The sequence below is a fragment of the Dasypus novemcinctus genome, chromosome 12, assembly GCF_030445035.2.
Source record: "Dasypus novemcinctus isolate mDasNov1 chromosome 12, mDasNov1.1.hap2, whole genome shotgun sequence".
In the NCBI taxonomy this organism is placed as follows: domain Eukaryota; kingdom Metazoa; phylum Chordata; class Mammalia; order Cingulata; family Dasypodidae; genus Dasypus; species Dasypus novemcinctus.
In genome coordinates, this window is record NC_080684.1 from 29,081,991 (window position 1) to 29,094,365 (window position 12,375).

A 12,375-nucleotide genomic window follows, 5' to 3' on the forward strand; every position below is an offset into this window, starting at 1 on the left:
AAATACATGCTAATCATATTAAACAACACATTAAACAAATTATACACCATGACCAAGTGGGATTCATTCCGGGTATGCAATATGGTTCAACATAAGAAAATCTATCAAGGATTACATATAAAAAGATTGAAGGGAAATAATCATATGATCATATCTATAGATGTAGAAAAAGCATTTGACAAAATACAGCACCCCTTCTTGATAAAAATAGTGCAAAAGATCAGAATACAAGGAAATTTTCTGAACATGATAAAGGGTATATATGAAAAACCCATAGCCAACACCATTTACAATGGTGAAATCCTAAAATCTTTCCCTCTAAGATCAGGAACAAAACAAGGATGCCCACTATCACCTCTCTAGTTAACATTGTCTTAGAAGTACTTGTTCAAGCTCTGAAGCAAGAACCAGATATAAAAGGCATTCAAATTGGAAAGGAAGGAGTCAAAATTTCATTACTTGCAGATGACATGACCTTATACATAGAAAAACTTGAGAAGTCTACAACAAAGATTCTAGAACTCATAAAGGAGTTCAGTAAAGTCACAGGTTATAAAATCAATGTGCAAAACTCAGTAGCATTTCTATACACCCATAATGAGCAAGCTCAGGAGGAAATCAAGAAAAAATATCATATAAAATACTAAATAAAAAATCAAATACATAGGAAAAAATTTAACTAAAGATGTAAAAAATTCATACACAGAGAAGTACACAACACCCTTCAAGTAAATCAAAGAAGACCTAAATAAATGGAAGTATATTCCCTGTTCCTGGATAGGAAGAAAAAATATTATTAAGATGTCTATCCTACCAAAACTGATTTACACTTTCAATGCAATCCCAATAAAAATCAACACAGCATTCTTTAATGAACTAGAAAAACTAGCTAAGAAATTTATTTGGAAAGGAAAGAGGCCCCGAATAGCCAAAGACATGTTGAAAAAGAAAAATGAAATTGGAGGAATCACACTACCTGACTTCAAAACATACTACAAAGCTAAAGTAGTGAAAACAGCATGGTATTGGCACAAGGAGAGACTCACAGACCAATGGAACTGAATTGAGAGTTCTGATATAGATCCTCATATATACAGTCATATAATATTCGATAATACCACCAAACCCTCTTAACTGGGAGAGAATGACCTATTCAACAAATGGTGCCTGGAGAATTGGATATCCATATGTAAAAGAATGAAAGAGGATTACCAAATCACACCTTATACAAAAAATTAACACAAGATGGATCAAAGACCTAATATAATAGCCAAGATCATGAAGACTTTGGAAAGCAATGTAGAGAACCATCTACAGGACCATGTATTAGGAAATAGCACCATGAACTTCACATCAAAAGCATGAGAAGCTAAAGAACAAAGAGATAAATAGGACTTCCTCAAAATTAAAGCCTTCTGTGCCTTAAAGGAGTTTGTTAAGAAAGTGAAAAGAGAGCCTACACAATGGGGGAAAATATTTGGGAACCATGTATCTGATAGGAGACTTATATCTTGCATATATAAAGGACTCCTATATCTTGAAAATAAAAAGACAAATAACCCATTAAAAAAATGGGAAAAAGATTTAAACAGACACTTTCCAAAGAAGAAATACAAAAGGCCAAAAAGCACATGAAAAAAATGCTCCAAATCTCTAGCTATTAGGGAAGTGCAAATCAAAACTACAATGAGATACCATCTTACTCCCATAAGATTGGCAGCTATGAACAAACAGAAGACTGCAAATGCTTGAGAGGGTGTGGGGGAATGGGAACACTCATCCACTGCTGGTAGGAATGAGGAAGGATCCAGTCATTCTGGAGCACAGTTTGGTGGTTTCTCAAAAAACTAACTATAGATTTGCCATATGACCCTGCAATTCCACTGCTGGGTATATACCCAGTAGAACTGAAAACAAGGACACAAACCAATATATGCACACCAATGTTCATAGCAGCATTGTTCACTATTGCCAAAACTTGGAATCAGCCCAAATGCCCATCAACAGATGAATGGATAAATAAAATGTGGTATATACATACAATGGAATACTAAGTTTTAAGAATGAATACACTACAAACACACGTTATAAGATGGATGAATCTTGAGAACCTTATGTTGAGTGGGAGTATAATGTTGAGAAAACTTTTTCAAAAATATAATAAGGAAGGTTACCTGTTTAAGAAGCTTAAAGGGGAGAATCTGACACATGACAGGCTTCTAGGGAGTGTGTGAGAGTTCATTTTGCGATAGTTTGTTATATCATTGGATGGAGATCCATACAATGAGAGTGAAGGAATACCCACATCCTGGGAAGGACTGATGTTCTCAAATAGAAGGAATTGTATCTCTCAAGAGAAATGGTGGCTCCCACTGCATTAGGGCAGTCGAGCATATCAAGCCTTTGACATTCTTGTAAGTATCTCTGAACATGACCCTTCAAGCAATGAAGAATGACTGTCACTGTGGGCCCTGAGCGGAGGGGGAGAGAGGTATTGAATAGATGGAGTCAATGTAACTGTGGGGCAATGAAAGTGTTCCACAAAGTTACACATGGATAAATACAGGACATGTTAAATTACACCAGAAATGCATAGGTGCCTATAGGCTAAAATGTAAATCAGAATGTAAAACCTAAGATAACTAAAACTTTAGAAAATTGAAGTCTAAAATATAAACCAAAATGTAAACCCAATTGTAACCTTGTTTGAAAGCTATTGTCTCAATATCTGTACATCAGTTTTAGTAAATATAGTATGAACATGTAAAAAGATTATTGCTGGGGAAGGGACAAAGTGTTTTATGTTGGATATGTGGGAGTACTGTATATTGTATATATGAAATCACTGTGATCTAAAACTTATGTGAAGACAAGCTTAATAAATAGGAAAAAATAATAAGAAAGTATGTGGACACTGAGGAAGAGATAGAAGAAGTTACCTTGCCAATTTGCATTCAGGGCAACAATTATTGCAATGATGGAAGGCAAAACATCAAAATAAAGCTTTTTAATTTTTTAATTATTTGATACCCCAATTTATTTTCATCTTAATTTTTCTAAATTAGTATGTATTCTATATCCAACCTTTAAACTCATCACTATTTTACTATAATGGAACCTGGCAATATAATAGGTTTCATTTTCAAGGAAGTTTTGTATCACAGAGAGGTTCAACAATGGCAAGGGAGGAATACTGGTGTGGGATGTTATTGACAGGGGACACATTGTTGGTAGGGAATTCTCCAGGGCATATATCCAGGGTACATAAAAAAGTTGAGATATTTTCATAGTGGTTACACTTAAAAAATGACAAGTGAGGGAGTGCTGAGTTCCTAGCCAGGAGAGCTCTATCACATTCCATAGTAATCCCCCAAGTGCAATGGCAAAGACCAAAAAAGAAGGATCATCCAACAATGAGCCCTTGATACTAATGACTATGCTTGTTAGCCTGTGTGCCTGAAATAAGAACTAGGCCTAGAGCTGCAGGCTGCCTACGAGTTACCTTCTGAGAGCCTCCATGTTGCTCAAATGTGGCCAGTCTTGTAGCCAAACTCAGCATATAAATGTATTGCCTTGACCCCAACATGAGACATGACTCCTGGGAATGAGCCTCCCTGGTGCTGAGGGATTATTACCAAGTCACCAGGTGATGATGTAACTAGAAAATGACCTTGAATAAAAAAAAAAAGGGTCAACTCAGACCAGCAGAATATCTCAGCCTACATGTAATGTCAGGAGTTAAAAATGCTTTTTGACCTTGAATAAAAGGGGAAAATGGAAAGGACAAATGAGTTTATATGGCTATGAGTCTCCAAAAAAGAGCCAGGAGTTTATGAGAGGGGTCCCCCTTATGCACACCTCAGCAGAGTCCGAGAGTCAGATAAAGTAGACACAATCCCAGGTATTGGTTCTTCTGAGGGCTATAAAGACCCACAGGTTCTATGGTCATGGCAGATGGAGTTCAGTGCCATGTCAGTTGGCCTTACTTTGGAGTTTTTGTTTCTCAGTGTGATGGAGTTGGACTCAGATGTGATCTTTGTTCACAAGCCTCACCTGTTACTTTTACTGGACCTGTGGCTGGCGATGTGGTTTAGTGTATACTCAAGGGACCTGAATCTCTGGACTGTTCATGTGATAACCAGGTCCTGACCCTCAGCAGACTTGCAACTCCTACACTCTGGTTTATTGGACTTACCCCACTGAGCTAACATGGAGGTGAAGAAGGTCAACCTCCACACTAGGGAGCCAAGAGTACCTACAACTGAAAGCAGGAGTATTGCCTCCATCATCCATGTGGAATCTAAGCCCACTCTTGATATAGATGTGGAGTGCACACAACCATTCCCGGGTCCATAGGATGGAGGAAAAGTATGGATTAGAGTGGGCTTACTGATTTTCCATTCATGAACTATTGTGATTGGCAATAGAAGAAAATGTAGCATTGATGTGGAGAAAATGGCCATGGTAGCTGCTGATGGCAGGGAGTGGGAAGAAGGGATTTGATTTTCAGGACTTGGAGTTGTCCTGGGTTGTACTGCAGGGATAGTTACTGGACATTGTATGTCCTCCCATTGCCCACTGTGTGGACTGGCGGAGAGTGTAAACTGTAATGTGGACCATTGACCATGTGGTGCAGCAGTGCTCAGATATGTATTCACCAAGTGCAATGAATGTCCCATGATGATGGAGGAGGTTGTTGTTATGGGAGGAGTGGGATGAGGGGGGTGAGGGGTATTTGGGGACCTCATATTTTTTTAATATAACATTTAAAAAATAAATAAAGACCAAAAAAAAAAAACCAAAAAGCAAATAGGGGATCCCAAATTGGGTGTGTGTTGTACACACAATTTTATAAGCTGCCTTTTTATGTATGATATTTACCTTAAAACATTAGACCATTTCCATTTTCTGAATCATTAAAAATTCATTTTAAAAAAACAGAATCAATAGGCATGTGTGAATGTTAAATATTGTTAGCCATCATTGTAACACAAATAAATGAGACAACGTGATACCACTTCACTGCACTAGAAGGGCTATAATAATGAAATAAAGAAAGAAAGGAAAATAACAAGTGTTGTTGAAAATGTGAAAAAATTAGAACCCTCCCAGATGGCTTGTAGGATGTAAAGTGTCCCAGCCACTGTGGAAATTTGACAGTTCTTGAAAAAGATAAACATGGAATTACAATAGGACACAGCAATTCCACACCAACATATATAAACAAATAATTGAAAATAGGCATTCACACAAATTGTTGTTAAATATTAAGTAAAGTTATTGAAAATATTTTCAGATGATACCTATATTTTAAAATAAGAACGTCAATGGATTTGTCTAACTGTAAATGCAAAAAAAGTCATGAACATTTCAGATACCAATAATATCCAGCTTTGGGAAAAATTGTATGAAAAATTCCTACTTGTTATATGAGTAAATATATGAATTGTGTGTAAATAATGCTAAATAATATATATGTGACCACTTGAAGAAAACTGAGAACTATCCTTAAATGAAATAAAATGAGAGAATAAATAAGCTGATGTACATTATTTTATATTAGAGACAAACTATTGTAAATATGTCAACTGTTCCAAAATAACTTTATGAAGAAAATGAAATTATGATAAAGAGTTTTGAGATATTTTCTCATAAAGTAGAAAAATTATTTTAAAGCTTATCTGGAAAAATGTATAGACAAGCTTATGAAAATATATTGATTTAATTTAGATGATAATTAGCCTAAACATAAATAATATCAATATATTAAAATAAACAACACAATCATGAGCATATTATAATTAACAATTCAATATACTAAAGGCAAAATCAAATATCTATAAGGGTCAGGCACTGGTGTTGTATATTTGGTTGACATTTACTTATACAATATAATGAAATAACATTAGTTATTATTAAATAATAGAAAAAGAAAATAATATGAAATTGAATGAAAGCAGAAGTAAAATTAATCGAAATTATGATATTGATTTGAAAACTTGGAAAAATAATATAACAAATCAGAAAGGAATGGCAATTATTCACGTAGCACTTAAAAATATAGACACCTTAATAAACTAGGAAAAGTTCCAAAATATATACCTCAGTGTGGCTATCTTAAAATTTAAAGTGGGTTCACAATCTAACCCTACCAATAAGTTTTCAGGTGATAATTAATTATATGTAATGTAGTTTTGAAATATATCCTATTCTAGGAAAAGACCTTGACTGAAAGGGAGAAAAAAAATGAGTTTTTATGGTCAAGAGACTTCCAAGTGAGTTAGTATGTCGTTCCAGAGGTTACTCTTATGTACTTCTCATAAGCAAACAGTGCCTTAAACAGCAGGGGTCCTGAGGGACATCTAGACACTTTAAGCAGGACACACAAGCTCAAGGATTCTGTACTGTATCAACGAACGTTTCTTTGGAATACACTGTTTCCCAGTATAACAGAGTGAGATTGATTTATAGTTTCCCTACACATGGCTCTTCTGCCCCTTTTATTTGAAAGAATAATTAGCACTACACTTGATAAATATGTGTCTCAGAGACTTAAATCTTTGTTTGGTGTATGTGCCAAGTGAACTCTGAATCTCAGCAGAATTGACACACATACTTTCCAGTTCTTTGGACTTACCCAGGACAACAAGAAATGAGGATGGACAATGCCCATCCCAAGGAACAGAGGGTGTCTGCAACTGCAAGCAAGATAGCCCCATCCATCTGCCCCAAGGGATATGAGCCCTCTCTCAATTAAAGTGGACATCACCATCTCAAAATCCTCAAGATTTAATTATTGTGTACATTGAGAAGTGAAGGAAATGCTAGATTTCAGTTAGAGGTCAGAGAAAATAAAGATAACAAGTTGATTTTTTTCAGTTCAAGCTCACAGAGTCCCTGGAATCCATCCATGGATCCCTTGGGCATCTGTGGATCCCTGGTTAAGAACCCTTCTGTTAAAGACTTATGATTAATCTAGCACAGGAAGCACTTTTATCATTGACATAAAGGCAGTGGCCATGAGAGGTCACGAGGGAAGACAGGGATGAATGGGGAACTTTGAGGAGATTGGAGTTGCCCTGCATGACATTGCAATGATGGATAAAGAGTCCTAACATATTTTGTCATAATCTATAAAACTGTGGTGCAGAGTATAAACTATAATGTAAACTATAGTCCACAGTTAGTAGAAATTCTTCAATAGGTGTTTATCAATTGTAACAAATATACCACACTAGTGAAAGATGTTGTTATTGTTTTCCTACATCTCATTTCAGAATGGTAAATCAGCACTGGCTTCAATTTGAAGTCAGCAGCTGTATTTTCCCTTAACATTGGAGTTAGCCTATCCTTTCAACATTGAAGTCTAATCAAATTGACTTATTTTCTTCAGCTATGAAAGTCCTAGATGGGAATTTCTTCCAATAGAAGGTTGTTTCCTCTACATTAAAAATCCTTCAGTCTACACTTAGCTAGATCTTCTGGATAACTTGTTACAGATAACTTGCTATCAGCACTTGCTACTTCACCTTGCACTTTTTGTTTTGGAAGTGGCTTCTTTCCTTATATCTCATGCAGTGACCTCTGCTAACTTAAATTTTTTTTTTCTTTTGCAGCTTTTTTATTCCTTTCAGAGAATTTCAGAGAGCTAGGCCTTGCTCTAGATTAGACTTTGGCTTCAATTGAATGTTGTGGTTGGTTCGATCACTACAACTTTCTCTACATCAGCAATATGGGTTTTATGCTTTCTTATCATTTGTGTGCCTATCAGAGCAGCACATTTAACTTTCTAAGTAAACTTTCCCTTTACTTTTCCTTTACTTTCATCACTTGGCTAACTGTTGGCACAAGAGGCCAAACTTTTGACCTACCTCAGATTTATAAATGCCTTCTTCACAAAGCTTAATAATTTCAAGGTTTGATTTAAAGTAAGAGATGTGCAACTCTTCATTTGAACACATAGAGGCCATTACAGGGTTACTAATTGGCTTAATTTCAATATAGTTGTGTCTCAGGGAATAGGGAAGCCTGAGAAGAGGGAGAGAGATGGGGGAATGATTGTTCAGTGGAGCAGTCAGATCACATACAACATTGATTGGTTAATTTTGCCATTTTATGTGGTTATGTTGCTCCCCAAAACAATTATAATAGTAGTGCCAAAAAACACAGAAAACCTAACAGATATATTAATAAAGTAAATATTTGAAATATTAGTATGATTTGCAAAATATGACACAGAGACAGAAACAAGTACATGCTCTTGGAAAAATGGTGCTGATAGACTCGCCCAATGCAGCATTGCCACTAACCTTCAATTTGTTAAAAAAAATGCAATATCTGCAAAATGCAACAAAGCTAAGTACAATAAAACAAGCTTTTCCTGTAGATTGCATTCTCTTTTTATTTTCAGGAAGGCAGTTGAACATATTAGATAACTTCACTCTGTGATTCATTTTAAAGTATGCTTTAATTTTTAAGTTATAAAGTAAGAGATACTGAGTGTACAACCTCCAAAGAAAGAGGCAATATGTAGAATTTTAATAACAAAATAGACAGAAGAGACAAGAACAAGAAAACTAGCTAAGTGTATATAATAAAGAGCATGCAACAAGTTGGAACATACAATCCCAAACATACACATCATTATATTAATCACAAATATATTATTGCTCCTATTAACATCAAACTTATTTTGCATATATTCAATTGGATATTTTTAAAGAGATATTACTAATACATAATTAAAGTAGAAAAGTTTTCACTTCATCTTCATTACATTTCATATCATCATATCATTTTAATCAATTAACAATTAGCATGATAAAAATGTCAGAAAAATAAAAAATGTCTTTTCATTATTTCAGTATATGTACATGCACACAGTTATAATTTTAACAAATAAAGTAATAAGCCTGGTGATATAAATCATCAATTAAAATATATTTTACCATTCCTGAAAATTTGCTGTTATTTTAATTTCTCAGTTTATATTTCCCAATATTATTGTACATCAAACATAGTCTGGTTTGATATATATGCACATGAAAGTGTAAATATATGTATATATGTAAAAAATATAGCTATGTTTCTTGTGGGAACTAAAAATGTGTTTCTCTGTATTTTGGCATAATATTCAATGCATATTCATTAGCACAAATTGATGCTGTTTAAAATGTTTATGACTTTACCACTTCACATCCACTTTACAATGTAAATATAGAGAGAACTGTAAGAAAATGTTTCTTAAAGTTGAGGAAACATCATTATGATACTCCAGAATCCCATAAGATATTAAGTGCATATTATTTAAAAAAATGGATACATGCTTTTCTTCTTTCAAATGGCTGTTCCTCTACTGCTCCAAGGTTGATGAAAAGCTCCTCCAAAATCTTATGCCCTTAACTCAAAGAAATGAGGGTGCTCTCCCCAAAATTTTTCTTACCAAAATGCCCAATATGAATTTTCACATAATACCAAAACAAAAAACAAGGAACAAAAAACACAAACTTCCATCTACAGTTCAAAAATCCATGAAATTTTATAAGATAACCAGATATTTTCAAATACTCAAACTCATCTGATCTCTTAGAAAACAGCAAAAAAAAAAAAATACATTTTTCACATTCCTGTTTGATGTATTTCATTTCTATGTGGATATGTCTACACTAAAATATTTTAAATATGCGAATCTCTCTTTAGCATCATATTTCAAATGACTGCCATCTGTATAAGTACATATGATTTCAAAGTCATAACATGTCCCCAATGATTCTACTCCCTGATTCTGAATCAGAATTCCATTTTCACACCATGCTACTTCATTATTCCATGGAGATGTATTATTTTAAATATTTTGAATCACCACCCACATACTCAACCTTTAGTATGTAACTTTTGCAACAATTCCAGGTATAGTGAAATTTTGAAAAAACATACTAGAACAGATAGAAAGTTACATACTCCGAGATATAAGTGCATAATACTTCATTTTCAATTGTTATTATTTATTATTTATTCTTGTGGTAAAAGCCATTCACATGGACTGTTTACCTGCACTTGATGTACGACTTTTCATAACAGTTCTTATGATAGACTAAGAGATGTATAAATCATACCTGAACATTGTGCAGAAACATACATTTACATATTTCTGATGAAATAGGGAATTCTGTATGCCTTACTTGGCAGAGTGGAACCTGAAAACACTGGGGTCACGACACATGAGAACAAAGGGGCTGAGAGTTGGGAAACAGGAAGCAAGAAATGAAGTGGTGTCTACCAGCCACCCACTAGGATTATTAAAAAGAGCGAGACAAACCTGAAATATGGAGGAGATGGTATAAAAAGTTATAAAAGTGCTCACCAGTACAAGGATGGTGTGGGTAGCTCTGGACTCAGGGGAGGATTTGGGGGAGACATTGTTCCTATGAATATATTGGACCCTCTGCTTGTGCCTGTACAAGATGCAAACCATGGAGCCATTGGCCCAGAGCATGAGCCCCAGACATGGAGCATCAGGGACTGATAACAATGCTGCATAGAGTGAGTCTGACATTTTGTCATGATGTACAGAAGTACAGTATACATACTTTTTTTTTGTTGTGAGGTTTTTGTTGTTCTGGCTGCCAGTCACATACATAAGAAAAATAATATTTACAAGAATGTAGATAATCCAGCACAGGAAAATGGAAAAGCGTATATACTTTGCAGTTTTTACTTTCAGCTCTGCCCACCTGGCATTCCCGGGACTGATCATGATGGCTTGGAAGATACTCAAGAGACAGGTGGTTCCAATGGACACCCCCCTGCTCACTTTGTGAAGATAGAAAACAACTTTGCATACAAAATCATTGAACAAATCTTTCAAACCAAACACTCTCATCATTTGTGGTATTCCTTTACAGAGAAGGACCAAGGAGTTTGCTACTATCTGGTGCTTAATAATCAAATCTGTGGACCTTCATCTGCACCCAGTGAAGGAATGGAAGATATAATGATTTTTAAAAAAGAGAAATTCCCCAGGACTCCAAATATGGTTTGTAATAAGGAGATCACTCCCATTGCCGAATCCCTGGAGGCCATTCTGTCGGTCATCTGTGACTGTTTATTTCAGAACCAAAAGATACTGCATTTGGAATATAAGGCATGGGATAAATTTATCTTGTCAAACAAACACAAGATTGTCCACTTCCCATTAGATTGCACTTAAAGGCATATTAGTTTTTCTTTTATTGAGAGATTTTATGCATTAAATAAATAATCTTTAAGGAGAAATTACCATGTATGAACCATTGCTATCAAGTCTGTACATATTGTAACTTCTGTTTTCTTCACAAATCCATGGCACGGACACTTATATTTTAATCATAAAGTTAAGGATAATTTAGGCACAGAGAAGTTAAATGATATGTCAAAATTTATACCCTAAGTAGCTTTTACCACACATGCTCTATTGAAGAAGATAACTAGTAGTAGTATTCAAATAATCTATGTATTTTGTTTTTACACCCAGTCATTTCATTTTAGATTGATGGCATTTTATTTTAAAGTTTTCCTGATATGTGTAAAAGTTATTACATAACCCAATATCAATTATGAATAAGGATTTAAAGATCACAGTAAAATATAGATGCCCTCATTGCAGCATATAACTACATAAACCTCAGTATTACAAGATGAATTTAGTAAATGCAAGATAAATTCTGTATTAGGATGACAACAGAAAGATTCCTTTGCTTTTACAATGGGAACAAAAGTATAATGACATCTCTCAGTGGACTTATTTAACAGCATTAGGTCATGCTCTAAAATCAGGGACATGAGATACTAAAGCATGATAATATACTGTGGACTTGAAACTAAATCATTACTAATTTTGAATTATATACTTATCTATTAATATCTAAACTGAGTTACCAATAAGATAAGATTTGTGAAAGATATTAAAATAGAAGATGTATGAAAAATAGAATCTTTAAAGTGTAAAATCTTTTGCACTGTTTAAATAGAAATAGTAAGGCCTATGTTTTATACTGTGTTTAATCCATAGAAAATAGTGAAAGATACATTTGAGCCTGACCGACACTGTCTGAAAGACATATTAAGTTACATTATCCTTAATTACTCCTTGCCTAGCTTCAAGGGACAAAACAGTCTACTCTAGTTTCAGTGAGTTCATTATAATTGGGAGAGAGTAAATAAGATCCCAAAATAGGGTTTTGTGATTTTGTGACCTCACCTCCCCACAGAACAATTATAATTTCAGCTGTATCAATGAAAGTGCAGTCATGGGGAGCTGAGAATATTTCTGAAAAACATTTTTGCAGTTGCTAATTACCAAAAACAATTACAAGTTTCTAGTTAGGATCTCATAAG

The 12,375-nt window shown here is 34.5% G+C and overlaps 1 pseudogene; it reads right to left on the reverse strand.

Moving 5' to 3' along the window:
- Positions 1 to 10,177: 10,177 nt before the first annotated feature.
- LOC101429529 (vomeronasal type-1 receptor 4-like) lies at positions 10,178 to 11,082 on the reverse strand (annotated as a pseudogene).
- Positions 11,083 to 12,375: the final 1,293 nt, after the last annotated feature.